The sequence below is a fragment of the Stomoxys calcitrans genome, chromosome 1, assembly GCF_963082655.1.
Source record: "Stomoxys calcitrans chromosome 1, idStoCalc2.1, whole genome shotgun sequence".
Taxonomy (NCBI): Eukaryota; Metazoa; Arthropoda; class Insecta; order Diptera; family Muscidae; genus Stomoxys; species Stomoxys calcitrans.
The window spans coordinates 192,329,145-192,356,493 of NC_081552.1; positions in this window are offsets into that span (position 1 = coordinate 192,329,145).

A 27,349-nucleotide genomic window follows, 5' to 3' on the forward strand; every position below is an offset into this window, starting at 1 on the left:
GCCGAACTTAACGCTTTTTGATATGAAATCTTCTTGTAGCCACTGTACTTGTTATGCAAAAAACAAAAACAAAATTATGAAAATATTGTGTAATCTAAGATGTCCCAGGAAATAAAAGTGTACTTCTGAAGTCAGCCGCCTGCCAAAGACTCACACTGGCATTCGCATGAAAACGTTTTACTCGCATAAGTCATTCTGGGCATTGTGATTTCTCTCTGCATTCCTTTTGCCAGTCACCGTCGAGAAATGAGTGCAGAAGTCATCTGCGTTGTGGATTTGTGTACCTGTAACAATTGCTTTATTGCATTCAAACAAAGAATAAAAAAATCTCCGAAAAAGTCCTTTAGGAATAAATGCGTATTTTTATGCTTCTACTTGCCTCCTCCATCTGTAACTGTGGCGTTATTCTCCCCCGCTTAGTGTGCCCCACTACCAGCGGCAAAGGCATTTAGAAAAATGTCTTAAATCATTTTCACTGTGACTTCTCTGTCTGTCTGTCCGTCTGCCTTTAAGTCCGTCCGCTTGTTCCGGCACTTTGAGGGTGGGGGTGAAGTGGTTTTGTGAAGGATTTCCCTTTATGATAATAAATTTATGAAATGTATCCTCCTGCACAATGAGATTCGACGACCCCGTGTAGTAAGAATTATGACTTGTTTGTAATGCAAAGAAGAAGAAAAAAAAAACGGAATAACAAAAAATATGTTTTATTGTCGCTGGGCGTGTAAGACATAATCAAGTTGGAAACATTCTAATCATCTGATTGCAGTTCATATTAAAGTGGATTAAAGCGCAGCGGAAAAGCCATGATTCAAATGTTGAAACTTTGAGTTCGATTCTGGTTTTTATTTAAATATGGGTTGCCTAAAAAGTAATTGCGGATCTTTCATATAGTCGGCGTTGACAAATTTTTTCACAGCTTGTGACTCTGTAATTGCATTCTTTCTTCTGTCAGTTATCAGCTGTTACTTTAGCTTGCTTTAGAAAAAAGGTGAAAAAAAGTAATTTGATTAAAGTTCATTCTAAGTTTTATTAAAAATGCATTTACTTTCTTTTAAAAAATCCGCAATTACTTTTTGGGCAACCCAATACGAAACATAGTTATGTTAGATTTTGTGTCAAATATTGTCTGGGTTCCATTTGAATCCAGAAAGCCACAACTAAAGTAAAGTACTTAGATCGAACTTCTAACACCAAGGCTAACAACAACTGAAGAACAACTAATTCGAAAATGAAAGCTCTAATATACATGCAAATCAGTCCTACCACAACTACCACTATGTGCAAAACCTATGGGGCTTTCATTCCTTGAATAGGAATTAAATTATCAAAATTTGTCGAAAACAATGACTACACCAAGGACTAAAACTTTTCTTGGGGGGTGCTTAGCCCACCCCCATAGGCCCATCCATGCGTATGGTCCCCATATAGACCGGTCTGCTGACTTAGGGCCTTAGACCCTATATATCCACTTTTATTATCCGGTAACGTTGAAGTTTTGCACAATGTGTTGCGGTAGGCTCCTCCACTTTCTTCACGAGTATGGTCGAGCTATATTCGGATAAAGCTACCATAAGGATAAGAACTTGCATTTGCATTTGTAAGCCGATCTCCCGATTTAAAGTCTTGGGCCCAAAAAAGGCGCATTTATTATCAGATTTCGCTGAACTTTGGCACAATGACTTATATTAGGCTTTTCGTCATCGGTGCCTTATATGGTTAGATCGATTTCGCTTAAATTTGACACAGTGAGCTCTATTAGAACCTTCGACATCCGCGTTCGGTGATTTTGCTGGTATTTTGGCATAGTGACATTTGTAAGGCTTTTCGACAATCGTACCACATATGGTTCAAATACAAAAACAAGAGGAAACTTCTCGCATATCAACTAGTGCTGTACGATTCAAGTTTAACCTCAATTATAAGGGGCATCGTTAATAGACCCACAATGGCCGGATATATCTCTAGATCTGAACCTTAACCGACTCGATCACGAATCGCACGCATGCACCGCCTCAACGACTACAGACATCAAGGCATCTCCATATGAACTGACAGTTTTCATGCGGGCTGTGCCAGAAAGATCATGCTATTCGCCAATGCCAGCTGTTTGTGCAGTATACGCCGTACCAGCGATACGAAACCGATGAGACAAGCGGCTACTACAGAAACTGTCTAGCAAGAAGCCTACCTAGTGGTGACGGCGTGCCGGTATGCGACATAAGACACCACACCCTGCTGCTCAGATTTGAGTAGTAGAATTCTGTTAGTATTAATTTTATACCCACCACCGAAGGACGGGGGTATATTCATTTTGTCATTCCGTTTGCAACGCATCGAAGTATCCATTTCCGACCCTATAAAGTATTATATATATTCTTGATCAGCGTAAAAATCTAGACGATCTAGCCAGGTCCGTCCGTCTGTCTATTGAAATCACGCTATAGTCTTTAACAATAGAGACATGGAGCTGAAATTTTGCACAGATTTATTTATTGTCCATAAGCAGGTTAAGTTCGAAGATGGGCTATATCGGACTATATCTTGATATAGCCCCCATATAGACCGATCCGCCGATTTAAGGTCTTAGGCCCATAAGAGCCACATTTATTATCCGATTTAGCTAAAATTTGGGCCAGTGAGTTATGTAAGGCCCTCCGACATCTTTCTTCAATCTGGCAAAGATCAGTTCAGATTGGATATAGCTGCCATATAGACCGATCCGCCGATTTAGGGTCTTAGGCCCATAAAAGCCACATTTATTATCCGATTTTGATGAAATTTGGGACAGTGAGTTTTGTTAGGCCCTTCGATGTCATTCTTCAATTTGGCAAAGATCAGTTCAGATTTGGATATAGCTGCCATATAGACCGTTTCGCCGATTTAGGGTCTTAGGCCCATAAAAACCACATTTATTATCCGATTTTGCTGAAATTTGGGACAGTGAGTTGTGTCAGGCCCTTCGAAATACTTCTGCAATATGGTACAGATCGGTCCAGACTTGGATATAGCTGCCATATAGACCGATATCTCGATTTGAGGTTTTGGGCCCATAAAAGGCACTTTTATTGTCCGATGTCGCCGAAATTTTGGGACAGTGAGTTGTGTTAGAACCTTGGACTTTCTTCTTCAATTTGGCCCAAATCGGTCCAAATTTGGATATTGATGCCATATTGACCGATCTCTCGATTTGAGGTTTTGGGCCCATAAAAGGCGCATTTATTGTCCGATGTTGCCGAAATTCGGGACAGTTAATTGTGTTAGAACCTTCGACTTTATTCTTAAATTTGGCCCAGATCGGCCCAAATTTGGATATAGCTGCCATATAGACCGATCTCTCGATTTGAGGTTTTGGGCCCATAAAAGGCACTTTTATTGTCCGATGTCGCCGAAATTTTGGGACAGTGAGTTGTGTTAGAACCTTCGACTTTCTTCTTCAATTTGGCCCAAATCGGTCCAAATTTGGATATTGATGCCATATTGACCGATCTCTCGATTTGAGGTTTTGGGCCCATAAAAGGCGCATTTATTGTCCGATGTTGCCGAAATTCGGGACAGTTAATTGTGTTAGAACCTTCGACTTTATTCTTAAATTTGGCCCAGATCGGCCCAAATTTGGATATAGCTGCCATATAGACCGATCTCTCGATTTGAGGTTTTGAGGCCATAAAAGGCGCATTTATTGTCCGATTTCGCCGAAATTTGGGACAGTGAGTTATGTTAAGCCCTTCGACATACTTCTGCAATAATGCTCAGATCGCTACAGATTTGGATAAAGCCGCCATATACACCGATCCGCCGATTTAGGGTCTTAGGCCCATACAAGCCACATTTATTATACGATTTTGCTGAAATTTGGGTCAGTGAGTTATGTAAGGCCCTCCGACATCCTTCTTTAATTTGGATCAGATCGGTTCAGATTTGGATATAGCTGCCATATAGACCGATCCGCCGATTTAGGGTCTTAGACCCATAAAAGCCACATTTATTATCCGATTTTGCTCAAATTTGGGACAGTGAGTTGTGTTAGGCCCTTCGACGTCGTTCGACCGAATAAAGCCATCAAGGAGAAGCAACCAGAATTGGTCAATCGTAAAGGTGTCATATTCCACCAGGACAACGCTAGACCGCACACATCTTTGGTCACTCGCCAAAAACTGAGTGAGCTTGGCTGGGAACTTTTGATGCATCCACCATATAGCCCTGAGCTTGCACCATCAGACTACCATTTATTTCGATCTTTGCAGAACTCCTTAAATGGTAAAACTTTCGGCAATGATGAGGCTATAAAATCGCACTTGGTTCAGTTTTTTGCAGATAAAGGCCAGAAGTTTTATGAGCGTGGAATACTTAATTTGCCAGGAAGATGGCAAAAGGTTATCGAACAAAATGGCAATTATATGTTTCATTAAAGGTTATTCTAAGTTTTAATAAAAATGCATTTACTTTCTTTTAAAAAATCCGCAATTACTTTTTGGGCAACCCAATATATCTTGTCTAATTTATATCAGACTTTTTGTTGGGAAACCCTTGATCAAACTGCGTATTGTGCATACACAAATTGTCAAATGAAAATAAAAAATTGTCCAACCAAATACCATCGAGTTTTGACATTTCATAGATTTCAAACGCTGGTTATGCTACTTTGAACAGGTTTTATTTTTACCACCACCCCTTTAAAATGTTAAAGGTCTTCTTTGGATTGTTTAGGACTTAGGGGTAAGATAAAACCCTATAATTTTCCAATAAGACAAAGCCAACAAAATCCTCTATAATTATCCATACCTTATCAATACTAATCGATTTTACATAGCATATTTTCTTTTTAAATTTAATGCGATTATTCCCTCCCCCAAAAGCATTGCCCGATATTTCCCTGCTCCTCCTCAGCATTGAATGAAAAGGGCAACAAATGGTACCACCCAAAACAAGATAAAGAGAAAAGACCACCATTAAATATAACTGCACTGTAATTTACATAATTTTATATTCATTAGATAATTCTGTCAATTTTCAATCCATTTCAACACAACCCAATACCCAATATTCCCCGCTGTTGATACATCAATTTCTTGGGAAGCATGGTAATCATCTTTCGGGGGATGAAAACTGAAAATGGGATTGCTGCTGCCTTGCCCGTTCTTTGAGGGTCACACTGGTTTTTATGTAAATAAATGGAATTTTGTGTTCATTTTTCGGAAGGCATACTACAATCAATTGTCCTTTGGCCTTACAATGCGAGTAGCTAGAACAAATTATTTCATTCGCAAGGACAAATAGGCTGTCCTGCAGAGAACAAGGAATATTTCCCTTTAAAAACAAAAGTTGTTATAACAAACCAGCGATGGTAAATTGGAGAATACAAATGGTACAAAAGTGTAAAAAATTTGAAATATTACTACTTTGAATTTCAATATTAAGATTTTTGAATAGTTGAAACCGCTTAAATACGTTTAAGTAAAACTCCCGCTTAAGTAAAACTTGTTGGAATGAACTCCTTCATTTTGGTGTTATTCAATTCAATTGAGTTTGCTTAGGTTGAGTTAGGTTAGGTTGAGAAGAGGGTGCAGATATTAATCCGCCCCATGCCACTATGGCTTCTTGTGCGCTCTAAAACCAATAGAGTAACCTCTAAAAAGAAAATTTTGAGTCACGAATTCCGTGCTACTTACAAAATCCTTAATTGCTTACCACTCCCCTAAGTTGGTTCATGTCCGCTATGAGTCCCCACCTAAGTGTACGGTATCTCTTAGACGCGAAAGCCATGTCATTGGCCCGGTTTCGCGTCTAAGAGATACCGGCACTTAGGTGGGGACACATACCGGACATGAACCAACATAGGGGAGTGGTATTGAAAGCAATTAAGGATTTTGTAAGCAGCACGGAATTCCTAACTTAAAATTTTCTTTTTATACCCTCCACCATAAGATGGGGGGGTATACTAATTTCGTCATTCTGTTTGTAACTACTCGAAATATTCGTCTGAGACCCCATAAAGTATATATATTCTTGATCGTCGCGACATTTTATGTCGATCTAGCCATGTCCGTCCGTCTGTCCGTCCGTCCGTCCGTCCGTCGGTTCGTCTGTCCGTCCGTCCGTCCGTCTGTCCGTCCGTCCGTCCGTCTGTCTGTCGAAAGCACGCTAACTTCCGAAGGAGTAAAGCTAGTCACTTGAAATTTTGCACAAATACTTCTTATTAGTGTAGGTCGGTTGGTATTGTAAATGGGCCATATCGGTCCATGTTTTGATATAGCTGCCATATAAACCGATGTTGGGTCTTGACTTCTTGAGCCTCTAGAGTGCGCAATTCTTATCCGATTGGAAAGAAATTTTGCATGACGTGTTTTGTTATGATATCCAATAACTGTGCCAAGTATGGTTCAAATCGGTCCATGTTTTGATATAGCTGCTATATAAACCGATCTTGGGTCTTGACTTCTTGAGCCTCTAGAGGGCGCAATTCTTATTCGATTTGAATTAATTTTAGCACGACGTGTTTTGTTATGATATCCAACAACTGTGCCAAGTATGGTTCAAATCGGTCTATAACCTAATATAGCTGCCATATAAACCGATCTTGGGTCTTGACTTCTTGAGCCTCTAGAGGGCGCAATTCTTATTCGATTTGAATTAATTTTAGCACGACGTGTTTTGTTATGATATCCAACAACTGTGCCAAGTATGGTTCAAATCGGTCTATAACCTAATATAGCTGCCATATAAACCGATCTTGGGTCTTGACTTCTTGAGCCTCTAGAGTGCGCAATTCTTATCCAATTGGAATGAAATTTTGCACGACGTGTTTTGTTATGATATCCAACAACTGTGCCAAGTATGGTTCAAATCGGTCTATAACCTAATATAGCTGCCATATAAACCGATCTTGGGTCTTGACTTCTTGAGCCTCTAGAGTGCGCAATTCTTATCCAATTGGAATGAAATTTTGCACGACGTGTTTTGTTATGATATCCAACAACTGTGCCAAGTATGGTTCAAATCGGTCTATAACCTAATATAGCTGCCATATAAACCGATCTTGGGTCTTGACTTCTTGAGCCTCTAGAGTGCGCAATTCTTATCCAATTGGAATGAAATTTTGCACGACGTGTTTTGTTATGATATCCAACAACTGTGCCAAGTATGGTTCAAATCGACCGATAACCTAATATAGCTGCCATATAAACCGATCTTGGGTCTTGACTTCTTGAGCCTCTAGAGTGCGCAATGCTTATCCGATTGGAATGAAATTTTGCACGAAGTGTTTTGTTATGATATCCAACATCTGTGCCAAGTATGATTCAAATCGGTCCATAACCTGATATAGCTGACATATTAACCGATCTGGGATCTTGACTTCTTGAGCCTCTAGAGTTCGCAATTATTATCCGATTTGTCTGAAATTATGTACTACGGATCTTCTCATGACCATCAACATACGTGTTTATTATGATCCCTAATCGGTCTATAGCCCGATACAGCTCCCATATAAATCGATCTCTCTATTTTACTTCTTGAGCCCCCAAAGGGCGCAATTCTTATTCGAATTAGCTGACATTTTACATAGGTCTCCAACATGTAATAATATAATAATAGGAGAGCAAATCTTTTCTTTTATCCTTTTTTACCTAAGAAGAGATGCCGGGAGAAGAACTCGGCAAATGCGATCCATGGTGGAGGGTATGTAAGATTCGGCCCGGCCGAACTTAGCACGCTTTTACTTGTTAGAGGTTATTTTATAGTTTTTAGAGAGCACAACAAGCCTATTGCTGGCTAAGGCGTATGTCCGTAGTGGCATGGGGTAGATTAATATCTGCACCCTCTGTTCAACCTAACCTAATCGAACTCAATTGCATTGAATAACACCATCATCTTCCCCGCGTGCCCTACACATGCTATCACTTGCCGCAATAGCAATACAGACCTTCTTCTTACTTTCTTTCAGTAATAGCCTCGTCTTTTCACGATCTGAGGATTTTCGCCGTCCTACCGACAGTTTCGCTGTTCCACAGAGTTACATGCGCATTCGTCGCCCACTTCCTTATCTCGGACTACGTCGACCCGAGTTAACCAAGTTTATTGACGGCAGTCCTCTGGCCTTCATCGCCAAATCGTCTGCCCTTTCATTCCCCCTTACTCCTTTATGGCCCGGCATCCAAACGATGCGGATTTTCCCATCCTTAGAGAAGGCGTTAATCTTCTTCTTACACTGCAAAACTGTTCGTGACCTTACCATCCTGGTTGTTATTGCCCTTATGGCAATTTTACTGTCGTTAGAGATATTCACACTCCCCGTCCTCGCGTTAGCACCACACCACTTTACTCATTCCGTGATCGCCCGGATCTCCGCCTGCAGTTCCGTTTTATGGTCAGGCAGTCTAAAAGAGTTCTCAGTTCCTGGGTTCTCAATGTAAATCCCCAGGCCCACTCTGTCCTCTAGCTTTGATCCATTCGTGTAACATGGTCTTTCAGATGGCAATACTAGGGTTCCGTCAATCCAAAACTGTGACGCTGGCAGCAGTGCCTCGCACTCGACTTTAAGGTTCATCTCAGGTATTCGATCGGAAACCTCTTCGCTTCCTTTCAGGTTTCCTATCGTCGCCTCGATTATACCGCGATGGTATGAGCTGCTCCCATCCTCAATCCTTTCTCCCATCGTCTTAAGTCTCATTGCCGCAGTGGCTGCCTCACACTTAATCTGTATGTCAATGGGTCGGATGGGTCGGTCCTCATCGCTACGCCTATGCCAAGACAACATATTTTCTGAACCCGTTGTATGATCCTGATGTTGCACTTTTTCTCCATAGCAGTCCACCAAGCTACTGAGGTGTAAGTAAGTATTGGTCTAATCACGCTTCTGTGGAGCCAGTGGACTATCCTCGTATTCAGGTCCCATTTCCAGCCTATGGCTCGTCTACATTGTGCCCAACATCTGCGAGCCTTCTCACTACCCCCTTGAATGTGACACTTCCAATTCAGTTGCCCGTCCAAGATCATATCTAAGTATTTGACCTTGTGAGATATCGAAATCGTCTTGTTGAGGAAACGTGGTGCGTTAAATTGGCCTACCTTCGTCTTCCTCGTGAACACGCATATTTCAGTCTTCTCTGGGTTAACAGTGAGACTTCTGAGTTTAGCCCAGTCATATGCCATATGCAAGACTCCTTCGGCCCTTCTGCTTAGCTCGTTCGGATCCTTACTCCTTAGAAGTATTATAACATCATCTGCGTAGCAGACGGATTCAAATCCCTCCTCAGTCAGCATCCGTAATAGGTCATTTATGGTGGTCACCCATGGGATTGGTGGTCACCCACAAGAGTGCCCCCCTGTGGCCTGCCTTGTGTCACTTTCTCCCTTATATTTATGCCATGGGACACACAATTTATCCACCTGTTCCTTAGTATATGGTTTATCCAGTCTCTATGGACCGGGTCCACCCGGTACTGGTCTAAGGATTGAATCAGTTTGTTGGTCCACACATTGCTGAAAGCCCCCTCGATGTTCATGCATACCGCCAGGGTGTACGTTTTGGCATCGAAGGATTCTTCTATGTTATGCACAACCTCCCTCGTGCAGCGCAGTCTCCACCAACTTTTCCTTGACATAGGCATGCTGTTGTATTTGAGCAGTTCGCTGGATGTCCTACTCTTTATCATGGTGTCCACAAAACGTTCCATGGTTTTGAGTAGAAAGGACGTAGGACTTACGGGTCCGTAGGCCTTTGGTGTCGCATAACTTGCCTTGCCGGGCTTGGGTATAAAAACATCACCCTTGCCTCCTGCCACGCTTTCGGAGTATATGCAGATGAGGCGCCAGATATTCTGCCTCTTTCTGTAGTAACGCCGGAAATATTCCATCAGGTCCGGGTGACTTAAATGGTTTGAAGCTCCTCAAGAATTCCTTCACACATAAATACCGTAATTATAAACCTTTGATCAAAGTCATTTTTCCAAGATTCCGGTGTCTCCGTGAGTCCCTTCGTATCCTGTGGAAAATGGGTTTTCATCAAAAGACTCAACATGTCCTCCGTTGTCTCTGCTCTCACTCCCATGTCGTCTACTAAAGTTTCAGTTTGGACATGGCTTTTTGAGAGAAACTTTTTTATCTTGGCGGCGTCATTAACGCCATCGACCCGTTCGCAGAAAAGCTTCCAGGAGGCAGGTTTTGTCGCTCTAGTAATCTTATTGTATTCCTTGAGCCGTGTACACATCCCAATAAACTTCCGCTTTTTTCGGAATTCGCTTAAGTGAGAAAAATTCGCTTAACTGAATATACCGTTAAAGTTAAATTCTTTTTTATATGAAAATGAAATCGCATTAGTGAAATAATAATTTCTATAGAAACTATTTGAACTGATCCCGGGGAGACCATCAGAAAATTTTTTTTGCGATGGTTTTCCCCTCCTAATGCTGGCAACATTTGTGAGGTACTATGCCATGTAAAACTTTTCTCCAAAGAGATGTCGCACTGCGACATGCCGTTCGGAGGCCCCTTATCAATAAGCTTAAACTTGAAACGGACTGAACTCATTGATATGTGAGAAGTTTGCCCCTATTTCTTAGTGGAATGTTCGTGGGCAAAATTTGCATTTACTATCTGAACTTGCAAAAATGCGTACCATCGTGGAAATTCGCAAAAATGTAATTTGGTATATCGTTAATGTATGTCTCTCACTTTTAGAGTTCTTTAGGGCATACATAATTAGTACGTTGAGGTGAAAATTCGCTTGCAGTTCTACGTATATCGCTTAATTGGAAACTAATTTCACTTATCCGAAATACGCGTAAATGAAAATTACGGATAAATGAAACCAAATTGATATACATTTTCCGCGTTTCGGTTATCCGTTTCCGACGGTATTTGCAGAAATAATGATTTTCGTAACTTCTTGGATTTCCCTGAGGAATTTTATTGTTACATGATTTTCGAGGACGGGTGACTTTGGAATGTTGGAAACCAGTAAGCGGTTCTGATTGGTTCAACTTTGCAAAATCTAGATGGTTTTGGGCGTCTGGTTAGTAGCCCATCAATCGGAAAACTTTAAGAGTTTTCCTTTCAAATAACGAAAAGGATTAAAAACGGGTCCCGCCTATGTCGAAGACCCCCACAAACGTTTTAAGTCATAGTCCGTTTGACTATATGCACCTCAGCATATGACCATATGCATGTGCACTGTCAGCACTTTTTATAGAGAGGTTGCGGTATACGCATCGGCACTAAAATACGGGGAAGACATTACCGCCATACAGGAAGTGCGATGGCTCGGGAAGGGCTCCACAATAACACCGAGAGGTGACGCCCTAAGTGTTGCCGTTTTTGGTTGGTTCCTACCAAATTTGGTAGGTTTTTATTTTCTTGGTCAGTTGGTAGGCTGACCTAAATTTTTGTCAGGTTATCCCATAAAATGCCAATTCGTTAAAAGTGCTGAATAAAGTCATGGATGCGAGGGGCCAATTACTGTTACAAGGAGTCTCACTGCCTCCAATTTCAGAAAAAAAATCCTACCTATACACACCGTGTCTTTTTTCTCTTTTCGTTTAACAAAAATAAAAAAATTATAATGGCTCAACACTTACCGCTGTTGCAATATTTTTTCGTACTTTTAATGGCTTATCCACCAGTTCATTTAATTTCGTTGGCTGTGAAGTTGACTCAAAAGGTACTTCAGGATTGTAGCGTTGTGCAACTGTGTATAATCACCGATGCGGTCACCCATCCAATAGTGACGATCACTTCTTTGCATTTCTTCATCATAACAGGCACTAAAAAAGAGGAGGAAACAATTCATTTTAAATGCTGATTCGTCGGAAAGTTATTTTTTTTTTTCAACAAGATAAAATCCATGTTACCACAGAAAGTCTGAAATACAACTTGAGCAAGAAGCCAGAGGCAATAAGATCACCACCTATCTCTCACATAAGACTATATGACTAACAAGCTGGACAGGGCCCGCTCCGCTGCGCCTTCTTGAACTCTCTAATACCTTTTTAGGTTGGGACACTTCGCCTTGAATGAGGATATCGAATTCGTGCCATTGTAGCCTATGACGCTGAATGCGTTCGAATCCTGGCGACAACATCAGACAAAGCGGTGTTTATCCCCTCTTAGTGTTGGCGACATTTGCGAGGTACAGTGCCATGCATGGTCATTTAAAATATTCTCCCCAAAGGGGTGTCGCACTGGGGGACGCCGTTCGCACTCGGCTATAAAAATAGGTCCCTTATCATTGAAACTTGAATCAGAAAGCACTCATTGATGTGTGAGAATTTACCCCTTCTCGATTCCTGGTGGTAATGTTCTTTCTTAGGGTAATGTTCTCATTATGCGAGGGATGGCACCTCAGACATTTCGACTCAAATATGGATATCAAATTCGTGCTGCACTTCCAAATCGCTTTAATTTGAGCCTCATATTGCCATGGCCGGTAAATAAAACCCGTTTGGAGGGTGTTTTGGAGCTGGGGCGGCCACCGCCACTTTCCACTGAAAATAGATCAAATTCGCTCTTTATTCCCAACAGAAATGAAGTTCAGTTTAGGGCGTACCCCAAAACACTTGGCTCCAAAATTGGATATCAAATTCGTTTTCTACTCTCAAATACCTTTCATTTGAGTCCCGTTTGGGTATTTGGACCCAGATTTTAATACCATATTCGTTTTCTGGTCTCCCTTTCATTTTATACCCTTATTGTGCCCATTGGATCACTTTCGGATAAGGGTGGCGTCTTTGTCCGCCTCCACCCGATACCTAAAAATTATATATGTAGCCTATGTTTCCTTCCAGACAAACGTACACAATCTATGAAAATTTTAAGAAAATCTGTCCAGCCAAGTATCATATCAGTATCAGTCATAAGGGGGTCCAATGGCGTTTTTGATGGGTGGCCTGACCCCCTATACTTCGATCTGATTTTGTATGGCAGATTCGAAATATACTCCCGACTACCTTTCATTTGAGCCCCATTATTGAAATGAACGTCCAATATATCTGTTTGGGGGAGTTTTGGGGCTGGGGCGCCCGATGGGTACTTAGACATAAATTTCAATACCATAGTTGTAGTCTACTCTCCAATACCTATCATTTGATACCTATATCGTCCCGATCGTTCAAGTTTTGATTTTGGGTTGTGTTTTTGGCATAAGGGGGAGGGCCCGTCCCCATTCCGATATCGAAAAATTATATAGCCTATGTTTCCTTCCAGACCAACATACACAATACGCGAAAATTTCGAGAAAATTTGTTCTGCCGTTTTTCAGTCTATAGGGAACAAACAAACCGAGTCCCATATATCCGTGATTGGCTAATGTGCCCATTTTGGGCGTTTTTGTGGGGGTGGGGTAACCCCCTATACTTCGCATGAATTTGTATGCCAGATTAGTTATCTATTCCCGCATACTTTTCATTTGATACCTATATTGTCCTTATCGGTCCACTTTTGATTTTGGGTGGTGTTTTTGGGGTAACGGTGGAGGGTCCGCCCCCTTCCGTTATCAATAAATTATAAAGCCTATATCTTGTTCCTGACCATATTCGAAATCTACTTCCGAATACCTTTCATTTGAGTGCATCGATAAACTTAATTCAGTTTTTGGCGATGAAACTCCATCAAGAACCAGTATTTGTCGATGCACCATACCTCCGACACTCAACCGAGGTCGTAGTTCACTCCAAAGCGAATTTCGTGGAGGCCGTCCAAAATCAGATATTGGTCCATTGTAAAATCGTCATGAGATTTATCGTAAGATTGAGACAACCTTAGGCATTAGTGGGACCAGCATACGTTCAATATTGCATGAATATTTGGCCGTCAAAAAAATTAGTTTGCGTTGAATCCCACACAATTTTTCTCTGTTCTCACCTTTATATGGCTGTGACTTAAAATTTAAAATTTACAATTCAATTATTTTTGGAGCTTTTGATAGACATGCTGCCTTAAGAAATATCCGTTAAAGAGATAAGGGGATCTTTAATTGGGCTAATAAACTATTTATTAGGGCCTATTTGGAAGATAAGAGCCAGGCCAGATGGCAAGTTTTCTGCACATACAGAAATAGGTTGCAGGGTGCTGTGAGAAAAGAGAAGAAAATACACTTTCATGCTTTTTTCTCCAAAACCTCGCCGAAAGATATGTGGGATAGATTACGGAAATTGGAAATAGCTAAAAGCGACGACATCGATATCATAGGTCGGTCACCGGAAGTAGTAACTGCAGCCTTTGAAAGAATCGAAAGGGTGTCAATGAAGATGGGTCTGGCAGTAAATGGGGATAAGACGAAATGGATGGTTTCAACTCCCAAAAAGCCTTGCACAATCGAGCAGATAAAGAACATGGAGAAAGTTGGGAACCACAACTTTGAGACAGTCAGTAACTTTATTTAATTCGGTACCGCCGTAACCGAAACGAATGACACCAGTTTGAGATTAAGCGAAGAATAATACTGGCAATCAGATGCTACTTTGGACTAAGTAAGCAGTTTAGAAACAAGGCCACCTCTCGACAGACGAGGACTACACTTTACAAGACACTGATACTACCCGTGCTGTTATATGGTTCTGAATCATGGGTACTGATGAAAGCAGATGAGGCAGTGCTTGGAGTATATGAGAGAAAGATTCTTCGTAAAATATATGGACCAGTTTGCGTTAAAGGAGAATATAGGCGACGTATGAATTACGAGCTGTATGACGACGATAGCATAGTTACATGCATCAAAATACAACGGCTGCGTTGGCTAGGTCATGTTGTCAAAATGGATGAAGAAGCTCCAGCAAAGAAGTCTTTTGAAGGCAAACACGGTGGAACACGCAAACCGGGAAGACCAAAAGCCCGATAGAAAGATCAAGTGGTGGGAGACATCTCGAAACGTGGTGTCAGAGGTTTTAGAATGAGCGCAGAAGATCGAGGCGCTTGGAACGCTATTCAACGTTCTCCTAGTGGAACAAATATTTTGTCTAAGCCAATTAAAGTAAAGTAAGTTGCCAAATAAATAATAGCTAAAAAATCACCCTCAACAAATGTGGTTACAACAGCAACCTAAACTCCGATGCAGTGACTCATTGGAGAGCAACATCTCGAAACTGGGGGTTAGAGATTGAAGATCGAAATTGATCGATCGAGGCCCTTCGACATTTATTCTACGTTTGGCTGGTGGAATAAATTTTCTATAACGAGCAATTAAAGGAAAGTAACATTTTCTAAGACAATGTGGGTATTGATTAAGATTGCTCAAGAAAGAAAAAAATGATCTTATACCAAACAAGTACGGGCGTGCTAAGCTCGGTCGGGCCTAATCTTATATATCCTCCAACATGCATCGTATTTGTCGAGTTCTTTGCGCGGTATCTATTTTTAGGCAAACATATTTAGAATAATGGGTAAGAATTTAATTGGAGCTATATAAAGTTATAGTCAGATTTGGACCATAAATGAATGTTGAAGAAGTCATTGGGTAATATTTCAGTCCATGCGGATAAGAATCGTGCCTTGTAGGGGCTCAAGAAGCATAATCGGGAGATCGGTTTATATGGGAGCTGTATCATAACAAGTCATAACAAAACACTTTGTGCTAAATTTCAACCAAATCGGATGAGAATTGCGCCCTCTACTGGCTCAAGAAATCAAGATCCAAGATTGGTTTATATGGCAGCTACGTCAGGTTATAGACCTACATGAACCAAACTTAGCACAGTTGTTGGAAGTCATAGCGAAACACTTCGTGCAAAATTTCAGTCAAACCGAATAAGAATTGATCCCTCTAGTGGCTCAAGAAGTCAAGTTCCCAGATTGATTTATATGGCAGCTATGTCAAGTTATGAACCGATTTAAACCATACTCAGCACAGTTGTTGGTATTCATAACAGTACACTTCGTGCTAAATTTCAACTAAATCGGATAAGAATTGGACCTAGTGGCTCAAGAAGTCAAGATCTAAGTTCGGTTTATATGGGAGCTATATCAGGTTATGTACTGATTTGAACCAAACTTATCACAGTTATTGGACGTCATAACAAAACACCTTATGCAAAATTCCAGACAAATTGGATGAGAATTGCGCCCTCTAGTGGCTCAAGAAATCAAGATCCAAGATCGGTTTATTTGGCAGCTATATCAGGTTAAAGACCGATTTGAACCAAACTTAGCACAGTTGTTGAAAGTCATAGCTAAACACTTCATGCAAAATTTCAGCCAAATCGGATAAGAATTGGGATCTCTAGTGCCTCAAGAAGTCAAGATCCAAGATCGGTTTATATGCCAGCTATATCAAAACATGGACCGATATGGCCTATTTACAATCCCAACCGACCTACACTTATAAGAAGTATTTGTGCAAAATTTCACAAATTTGCTCCTTCCAAAGGTAGGTGCTTCCCACAGACGGACGGACGGTCTCAGACGAATATTTTTATGCCCTCCACATATGGTGGAGGGCATAAAAATATTGAATGAGATATTCGCAGCAATTTCTTTCATTAAAACTGTACTGAACGTTGTGTAAGCTCTAAGAGACTTTTTTCTCTAAAATAGTACCAAGATTCCAATATTTTCATCCCTGTCTCTTGACTGCCCTTGATTATGCCTGGAATGGGATGTGTTTTTTTTTTCTTTTGTTTCCATATTAGTTTCACCCACTTTATGTGTTATTATATTCGTCTATTGTTAATGATTTATTTATGCGCAATATGTTTTCATAGCTAAGCCATTGTGTTTAGGTGTGAGTTGCGATTCCCGTTTTTGTTTTTGCATTCTGCTCAAGGACATAAGGAGGACACACAACAGCAGTAGTAGCAGCATCAAATGGAGTTTGTTTTGATTATTATTATCATTGTTTATGATAAGGTTTTCTTTTGGGCCATATTTGCTTGTACTCTTCGACTAATATGCGTTACCATATGATAATTTTTCTTAGCAGACGCATAGCAGGCTTTGCCTATATCTGATGGTGGTTTTTATGTCATTCATCAAAAATTTTCCCCTCGTCTGTGTGTAATTTTCTTCCTGGTGATTTTATCGATAACGTTGTTATTTCGTCGGTCGGTGTCAAAATCGTTGGCAATTTTTCATTTTATGATAATTTGCCATATTTGTTCACTTCACAAACAACTGTGAAATATGATAAGAATTATGGGACAACTGTTGTTGTTTTATTTGAGGAAACCCTTAATTCTGAGGAATCATGAGGAAGGAGAAGATTTGTATTTGTATTTGTATTTTTATTATGATAAAACCCATACAAAAGACAGTGTCTTATATAAAGCATGGGTTAGTAAATTGATAAATACAATGAGTTCAACTAGTTTCCATTTAAATAGAACAATAATTGGTACAAAATATTTAACAATTTAAGCAAAGTTACTGATACAATATTTAAGTTAAAAAAAGGTTTAAACAAAACAAAAAAAAAAGAAAAAGAAACTTTAAAGAAAATTTAACAATTTAATCAAAGTTACTAATAAAATAAATTAAAAAAATAGTTATAAAAAAAACAAAACAAATAATTAATTAAAATGATTATAAATCAAAGATTTGAACTGTCGTTCATTACTTATAATTTGAATAATATTGGGAAGATTATTCCAGAGACGTATAGCATTAACAAAGAACTGTTGTTCAGATACACGATATTGATGACGTATTTGTATTACTTGTTTACCTCTTGTAGAGTTAGCAAAACGCAAAACAGAAGCCAGATATGACGGTTCATTGGTATAAATTATCTTGTTGATCATTTGCAACAAGCGTATCTTAAGGAACGAGTTAAAAGAGACACCATATACTTGTCTGGCAAAGTCAGATACCCGGTCTCTTCTACGCAAACCAAAAATGTATCTAACGACATCGTTAAAGGCCACGTGCAATTTATTCCTATGAGTTACATCACTACCGTAAAAAACCTCGCAAGAGTATAATAGTTTCGGCAGAATAAATGTCCTAGCCAAAAGCATTCTTATTGACAAAGGGGTATACTGTCGACTCATATATAAGTTTCGTAAAACGCCGTAGGTCCTGCCCACTGTCATTCTGACATGATTCTTCCATGAAAGTCTATCATCAAACTCCAAACCAAGGTTTCTTGCAGATGAAACAATCTCAATTGGGGCTCCAGCAATTGCCACATCAAGATTGGGCGGCATTGTCACCCGATTCCTACCAATTACAAGGCACTTTGACTTTATTGGATTTAAAAGAAGTCCGTTGGCGTTTGCCCATGTGTTTATCCTATCCAAGTCATTATTTAGTCGAAGTACGCCATTGATCAACCTCCCCGGCGAGGAGCTCATATACAGCTGTACGTCGTCGGCATACATATGAATACCACAGTTGCGCAACTGTCCAGGAAGGTCATTGCTATATAAGGAAAAAAGGAGTGGGCCCAACACAGACCCCTGTGGAACACCTCTTGAGACTGGAAGATAACTAGAACAGCGGCTATTACAAGTAAAATGGTGTTTTTTTGGAAGGCAACTAATAACTTTTGATATAGAATTGTATCAATCAATAGTTTAGAAAGAGTCCAAGGGCCAAGGCTGCAAAGCACGTCACTGTCCATAGTTTGCTCAGTTTTCTTCGGCTACCATAGATAGTGTGGTGCATCGTGGTGTCTTGACACATGGTCGTAGTTACGAGTAATAAGGAAACCAATGGGAAAACCAATAATGACTGCTTAAATCAGGCCTGGGAGCAGCGCTTCTAAAATGAAGCTTCCAAGAGGACTACCTTGCAACTTTTGAAAGTTTAACCAGAAATGTCCCCTCCGTCTGTTTGTATTCCTTCTGAAGTACGCGATAAACTATTTATATGAAACTCAATTGAGGTCCTGTTGGATTTCTGATGCAATTCTATCCTTCTTAAGGCCATCTATTTACCGTGAAAGGCAAGTACTAACCTGGCAATGTCACTCAATGTTAAAAACATGTCACAAGGTCTCGCGGATGCAAAACAAGGATGCAGTTGTATGCAGAAAAATAAGGCCAAGAAAGCTGTCTGGAGGTGATACCAATTAAATATATTTTAATACCCCCCCTCCGAAGTATAAGGATATATGGATTTTGTCATTCCGTTTGAAACACAAAAACAACAACAGCAATCTGAGCTCGACTTTAAACACAACAGAGTTTGGTTTGTCATTCCAACCAATGTTGAATGGTTATTGTCGTTGAGCCCCAAATTCTCACTTCCGACAACAAAAACAACCTTTCCACTGTTTAATGTATTGGCGGAGGGGGAGGAGTGTGTTCAGACTTTGGAGAGCAGGAATTGCAAGAGAATGCGAGAGTAAGACTAGTTACATTGATGGAAACACGAAAATGTCTAAACTAAAATGAGAAGATTTTAATATTAAGCGCAGATAAAGGAGGAAAAAACTGTAACGATGAAAAGGGGAGAATATGACGCGTAAAATGAGATATATTCTGGGGGACATCTGCACGTATAGACGACTTAAAAGAGACCCAACATCAGGAATTCAAATCAAAAACAACAAAATTTTGGATACCCTTTTTAATCAAAACATAATAAACACGACGATAAGAAACAAGTTATTGAGTAAAACTGCTAACGCTCCAAGTATATATATGGACTACCAAAAATCCATAAGACAGGCACCCCACTTAGACCGATATGTTGCTCCATAAACTCCCCTACATACGGATTATCCAAATACATCACAGAGATATTAAACAATGTTACGAAAGACTCCATATACAACAAAAAGGACGGAATAGAATTCAAAACGAGAATCAACGACCAAGAAATTAAAAACACGGAATTACCAGTCTCGTTCGATGTTGTATCCTTGTTCCCAAGTGTTCCTGTCAATCTCGCAATATCGACAATAAAGGAGAAATGGGCAATTATTCAAGAATATACAAAAATTCCAATGGATTTACTTATAAAGATGGTAAACTTATGTACAAAGGATTCCAGATACTTTATGTATGACGACAGGTTTTATGAACAGAAAAAGAGCATCCTAATGGGTCTCCATTATCGCCGATTGTAGCAGACATAATCACAGAGGAACTAATAGACAATTGTATTGATAAACTGACGAGCAAACCGCGATTTTTGACCCATTATGTAGATGACTCATTAACTTCTATTCAAAGCATCCAAAGAGGATAAAAATCAACGCTGCTACAAATTTTATCGATAGGGTGTTCAAAATAAGCGACAAATCCTTCCACATCGAAAATGAGAAGAGAATTCGAAACATATTAGAGCAAAATGAATTCCCAAGAGAAACGGTAACGGATCTAAAAAAACACGTGAAGAACAACAAGTAAAAGCGTGCTAAGTTCGGCCGGGCCGAATCTTATATACCCTCCACCATGGATCGCATTTGTCGAGTTCTTTTCCCGGCATCTCTTCTTAGGCAAAAAAAGGATATAAGAAAAGATTTGATCTGCTATTAGAGCGATATCAATATATGGTCCGGTTTGGACCACAATTAAATTACATGTTGGAGACCTGTGTAAAATGTCAGCCAATTCGAATAAGAATAGCGCCGTTTGGGGGCTCAAGAAGTAAAACAGAGAGATCGATTTATATGGGAGCTGTATCGGGCTATGCACCGATTTTTATGACAGCTATATCAGGTTATGAACCGATTTGAACCATACTTGGAACAGTTGTTGGATATCATAACAAAACACGTCGTGCGAAATTTCATTCCCATCGTATAAAAATTGCGCACTTTAGAGGCTCAAGAAGTCAAGACCCAAGCTCGGTTTATATGGCAGCTATATCAACACATGGACCGATATGGCCCATTTACAATCCCAACCGACATACACTAATAACAAGTATTTGTGCAAAATTTTAAGAGGCTAGCTTTACTCCTTCGAAAGTTAGCGTGCTTTCGACAGACAGACGGATGGACGGACAGACGGACGGACATGGGGGGCCTCGGGCCCGACATCGACTTAAAATGTCATGACGCTCAAGAATATGCATACTTTAAGAGGCCTTAGATGCATATTTTCAGGTGTTACAAACGGAATTAGTATACCCCCGTACTATGGTAAAGTGTATGCAAATTTTGAAGTCGAGAGGCGCGGTTTATTATATAATTTTAGATACATGGTTTCTTCGAAGAAACTTCTTAGAATTCTATGTAGTTTACGTTTATCCTGTAAGATTTTTCATTTTGTTTGTATGGAGGACTTAGTTATTCAAGTTATTTTCAATCAAATTATCACTTGACCATGTAAGAGTACATGGATATAGATGTTCTGCAGCATCCATGATAGCTAATCAACTTGTAAATCGATACCATAGTAACGATTACAATAGCATAACTGCCAAATTGACTACGATAAATTCCTTGTATTTTGTCGTAGCGTCTATCTACTTATCACTCTAGACATTTGTGATTTATCTTAACATTGTTGTATCCTTTTCAGCGGAAGACAAATTCCATTTTTTTCATTGTAGACAACAACTTGACGCCTCTTCTCACACCTTGATCTATATGACACTTTATGAAATTTATGATTGTGATTTCTTTATTTCCACTAAACAAAGGGACACTTAGAAAGGGACATTGTGTTATTGTTGTCACTCAATGTGTCCTTACTGAGTACTACAGTCTCAATAATTTCATAATTTTTCCAGGTAATATTTCGCTGGCTAATGGTCCCTGCACCACAGTTGGGCGCTATGACATAAAAAAGGACACTTGTTTTTGGTATTGATGTAGGTTTGTTGTCTTCAATTTTTCACGGTATGTGGTCAGTGGTCTATTCGCAGAATGTTTTAAATCACCTTGTTGTTAAGGCCAGCGATATTATGTTTTGTTTAGTAATAATCATAGATAAGTAACCTGGCGCCAGTTAACGAATTCCCATACCTCTGCAAGGATTTCCTTGACCTGCATGTATCTGTGAGGCAATAGCACATTTGGTTGTTTTATCAGGCAATTTTTGTATGTCTCTTAAGTAAGAGAATATTGCTAGACATGATCATGATTTTAAAATTCAAGGTTTAAAATTTTACTTATTACTCATAAATAATCGTTAAAAATTGAACATTAAAAGCAATCAAAAATATAACAAAAATATCAACAAAGTCCGATAGAATCGCACGCCATTGATTTTTTCCTTTTCATCCCAATATGATATAGTATACAAATCGGTTAACAATAAGAAGTTCTAAGTTGAATGGAGAATTTTCAAAGGGATCCAGTGCAGCGCAGAATAAACGTTCTTTCTCTACGTTCTTAGAATTTCTAGCTTACACTAGCAAAGCGATAGACCTCTTCAAGTTTCAAGATTGGGGTCACCACACCCACAGATTCTGAACATGTGTCATCCGTTTCCCTTCGCGACTATTTTCGAAGAATAATATTACATGTCGCTACATTTCATAACCACGTATGCCAGTTCCTTTAAATTGTCCAAGCTATCTGGTCTGCAATTTCCTGAGATATCTCTGTTACTCAGTGCCCAAAGGGCACACAAAATATATTTGATCATTTCGTTGCAAGTGCATTACAGTTTTGATAACTGTATGTTGAAGCCAATGCCTGATACGCAGTTTAAGTCCCAATGGCCGTGTTGCAGGAGGAGGAGCTACCTTTCTCGTCATTTTCAAAATGTTAGATTTGAAAATCAATTTCTTGTCAGCAAAACACCCAGCTTTCAAGCTTTCAGTCCGTGGAACTATTCTCTCCTTCAGAGGTGACAGGTGGTACCGCAAATACTTTGTATTTCCTTCTGACTAAAGCAACGGATTTAACAGATTATCGCTTAGATCACTTTCGCCGATTACGTTGTCGTACGATGATTTCCTGTTGGGTGGTCCTAAGGGTGCTAGGGAAACTTTTCCTGGAGAAGTTCTAGTCTTTGTCACTGGACATTTTCCATATATTCTCTGAAATGGATCCCCAGCACTTACTTATCATTCTCAAATTTCCTTTTCTAAACAGACTGTTAAGGTCAATAATTAATTTTTTTATTATACCCTTACGGAGTTCCATGCTACTTCTTCCACCGGACGCCTCCCCAGGTATTGGATTAGGGAAAGCTCTAGTGATACCAGGTATTGGATTGGGGAAAGCTCTAGGATTGGGGAAAGTAATAGATACCGTGGAAATAAAATATGCAGGGCGAACCAACAAGTTAGGACAAGCAGGGGGTATACCGCTTGCACGGATACGAATACGATCACGATGTGTTCGTGCAATAGGGTCAGCAGCGTATGGGCCAAAGGAAATGGCCAACGGTGGCGCTCACAGATCGTCAGAAGATTCACCATCAAGAAAACCCGGCCTACTGAGTCGCTGGCAGCACCGGTGCGATGGCACAATCCGCCATCCATCTAAAATAAATCACAAATACAGAAACATCATCACGAAATACTGGAACTGACAACCCACCGATGATGACCTTTGAATTTAGAACACGGTTTATGATTGGAACATGGAACATAAGAACTCTCTCAGAGGCATCGAGACTTTACCAAGTCCAGAACGAGATGTCAAAGTACAATGGCCGAAATCCGGACAATGGATCTTCAAGGTGGCTACTATTTAATTTTTTCAGGCAATGAAATCACCCGATCTTTTACTGTCACCGGGTTCGGTCTTTTACTGTCGCCGCATCATGACGGCAAGACTAAATTCAAAATTCCGCAAAATATCCATTGTAATGCTACACGGCAACCGAACCCGATGAAGACAAAACAAAGGATCAATTCTGCTCCGAACTCCACTGAGTCGAGTTGGCTCTCTACCAAAAGGAGACATTAAACTTGTTATGAGAGATTTTAGTACCAAGGTGGACAATAACAACAATAATTAACAATCAATCGTGGGAATGCAAGGACTTGGCGATACCAGGAATGACAATGGTGACAGATTGGTTGATTTCTGTGCAGGAAACCGGTTCTTTCTTCCCCCATTAAAATATACACAAATATATTTGGGAATCACCAGATTGAAACACCCGTAATCAAATCGACCACATACTTATTAGCAAAATTGTTCTAGCTAGGCTAAAGGATGTGAAAACTAGACAAGGAGCCGACATCGATAGTGACCACATGATCTTAGTGGCAATGGACTCCAACAAAGACCCCGAAACAGAGCGCAAGGCAAGGCGGAGAATACAAGACAACATTAACGGAGAAGCTGCAAAATAACACCCATACATGGGCCGAAATAACAGCAGCATGTACGGAGATGGCCACCTCTATCGTAGGCATTGCTCGACGATGCCAAAAACAACGCAACTATAGAGGAAATAAAACACCGGAAACGTTTACGCAACTCTGTGCTACGGACAAAGTCAAGTGCAACTGAAATCGCGGCCAGGACTGAATATCGCAACTCCGCCTCGCTGGTCAAACGCCTAGTTCGCAGAAATAAGCGAATATATTTTAAAATGCTGGCAGAGCAAGCCGAAAATGCATGCATGAGCGGCAACAATGTAAGGCCAACGGCAATAATAAATGATGAGAACGGATCGGAATTCACAACACCCGAATAGCAATTGGAGCGATGGCGCGGTATCTTCAGCTCCGAAGGACTAGCAACCGAGGACGTAAGCTTCGACCCTCTTAATCCCCCTGTGCGCCAAAACCCACACAGGGATATATCTTCGACCCCACTCTCTTGCGATGAAATTGAGGCCGTTTTGGTCTCACTCAAAAACGGCAAATCAACCGGCCCTGATAAGATACCTGCTGAACTGTTGCGGTATGGGTATGGGCATAGCTTAAGCGATCACCCCAATAATCAGGGAGGCCTGGGATACTAACACTGTTCCCACGGAATGGAAAAAGAGGATCATGGTCACAATTCCAAAGAAGGGTGACCTCACCCAGTGGTAGAACTGGAGGGGGATAATATAAAGTGCACCGTATATCGCCTTCACTTGACAGCATTTTGAGCAAGGAAGAGACAGGTTTTCGGCCAGGGCATTTTTGTGCCGACCACATTAACTCCCTGCGCATTGAACAATCGGCAGAACTTAATATACACATCTTTACCTTTTATTCAACGACTTCGAGGGTGCTTTTAACACAGTTTCGTGAAGTTCAATGTGGACCACGCTGTTGAAATAGGGCATCCCTGTAAAGATCGAGACACTAGTTAGAGAGCTGCATAGGAACGGACTGAAGTTTCAGTCCGTTTCAGGGGAAAAGGGAGGCGACCTTTCGGGATCGACAAAGAAGTGAAGCTGGGTTGCATCCTGTCACCGACACTATTTTTAATTTTATTAGACTCTGTATTAGAAACAACTAATGCTGAGGCACTCTATGGCATACGTTGGGGTTTTAACGACTTCCTGGGAGACATCGACCACGCGGATGATATATGCCTCTTTGCGAATTGAAAATGCTGCCAAAGTAAGTCTGAGAATAAACATAGCAAAGACCAAATTGATGAGGATAGGAACATCACATCGGACACCGCTCACTGTAAACGACCATGTCATTGAAGACGTTGACAACTTCACCTATCTTGGCAGCAAAATGACAAAGTGCGGAGGATCAGACGCAGACAGGCGCGTACATATCATCATAACTGGAAGAGCCTTTCTTAAACTCAACACAGTTTGGAGATGCAGTGACATCTCACATAATACAAAAGTCAGGATCTTCGACAGTAGTGTGAAATCTGTTTTATTTTATGGTTGTACAACCTAAAACTTGACACAAGCAACTACCCGTAAAGTCCAAGTTTTCATAAATAGCTGCCGTTGACAAATACTTCAAATTTTCAGGTCAAACCGTATTTCAAATAAAGAATTCCAAATAAGAATCAAAAACCACTTCCTCTGTCGATGTAGAAATCCGGAAGAGAAAATGGACTTGGTTGGTATGATATGACCATACGTCGACCGCGCGATGATATAGCGAGAAATGTTCTAGACTGCAAACCGCAAGGACAGCGAGGAAGGGAACACCCGAAAAACACATGGATCCGCTGTACGAAAAGAGAGTTGGAATCAACCCATATATCGTACGAACCACGACCCACAGTGTGACACCTTTTGGAGAGAAGAAGCATAGTAACTCACAAATGTCACCATCATTAGTAGTGCATAACCACCTCTGAAATTGGATTTCTTATGTTCTCGCCAGGTTTCGAACCCATGCATTAAGCGTCATAAGCGGACTTGCTAACCTCTACAATACGGTGAGTTCCAAGTCGTTTAGGCCACGTCGCTCTGTCTGAATGTCGAAAGCACGCTAACTTTTGAAGGAGTTAAGGTCCTAGACCTTGAAATTTTCTATTGTACATATGCTCACTATTAGTATAGCTCGGTAAGAATTGTAAATGGGCCATATCGGTCATAGTTTTGCTTAAACTGTCATATAAACCGGTTTCAGATTTTCACCTCTAAAGCTTCTAAACCGCGTTATTTTTATCTGATTTAGCTGAAATTTTGCATGAGGTGTTTTGTTTTGTATTCCAACTACTGGTTCAACTCGGTTCATATCCTGCTATAGCTGTCATATAATCCGATCTCGGATCTTGATTTCTTGAGCTTTTTTCGTGCGCAATTATTATCGGATTTGGCTGAAAATGTGCCTGAGTGGTTTATTTTGTTTTTCAACAACTGCGCCAAGTATGGTTTATAAACTGCTATATCTTGCGATTTAACTTCTTGAATATTTGGCTGAAATTTTCACAAAGACTTTTACTATGGTCTTTAACATTCAAATCAAGTATGTCTCGAATCGGTCTATAACCTGATACTGCTCCATTGTTATTCTTATCCACTATTCTTTGTTTGCTTCTAAAGATATACCAGGCAAAGAACTTGAAAAATATGATCCATGGTAGAGGTTATATAAGATTCGGCTCGGCCGAACTTAGCACGCTTTCAATTGTTCTTTTTTTATTTTGGGGGTATACTAATTTCGTCACTCTGTTTGTAACACTTCGAAATATGCTTCTCAGACTCCATAAAGTATATATATTCTTGATCGTCATGTCAATTTAAGTTGATCTAGCCATGTCCGTCCGTCCGACCGTCCGTCCGTATGACGCAAACTTTCGAAGAAGTAAAGCTAGCCGCTTGAAATTTTGCACAAATAATTTTTATTATAGTAGTTCGGTTGGGATTGTAAATGGGCCAAATCGGTCCATAACCTGATATAGCTGTCATATAAACCGATCTTGGGTCTTGACTTCTTGAGCCTCTAGAGGGCGCAATTCTCATCCCATTTGACTGAAACTTTGCACGCAGTATTTTGGCATCACTTCCAACAACTGCGCCAAGTATGGTTGAAATCGGTCCATGTTTTGATATAGCTGCCATATAAACCGATCAAGGGTCTTGACTTCTTGAGCCTCTAGAGGGCGCAATTCTCATGCCATTTGACTGAAATTTTGCACGTAGTA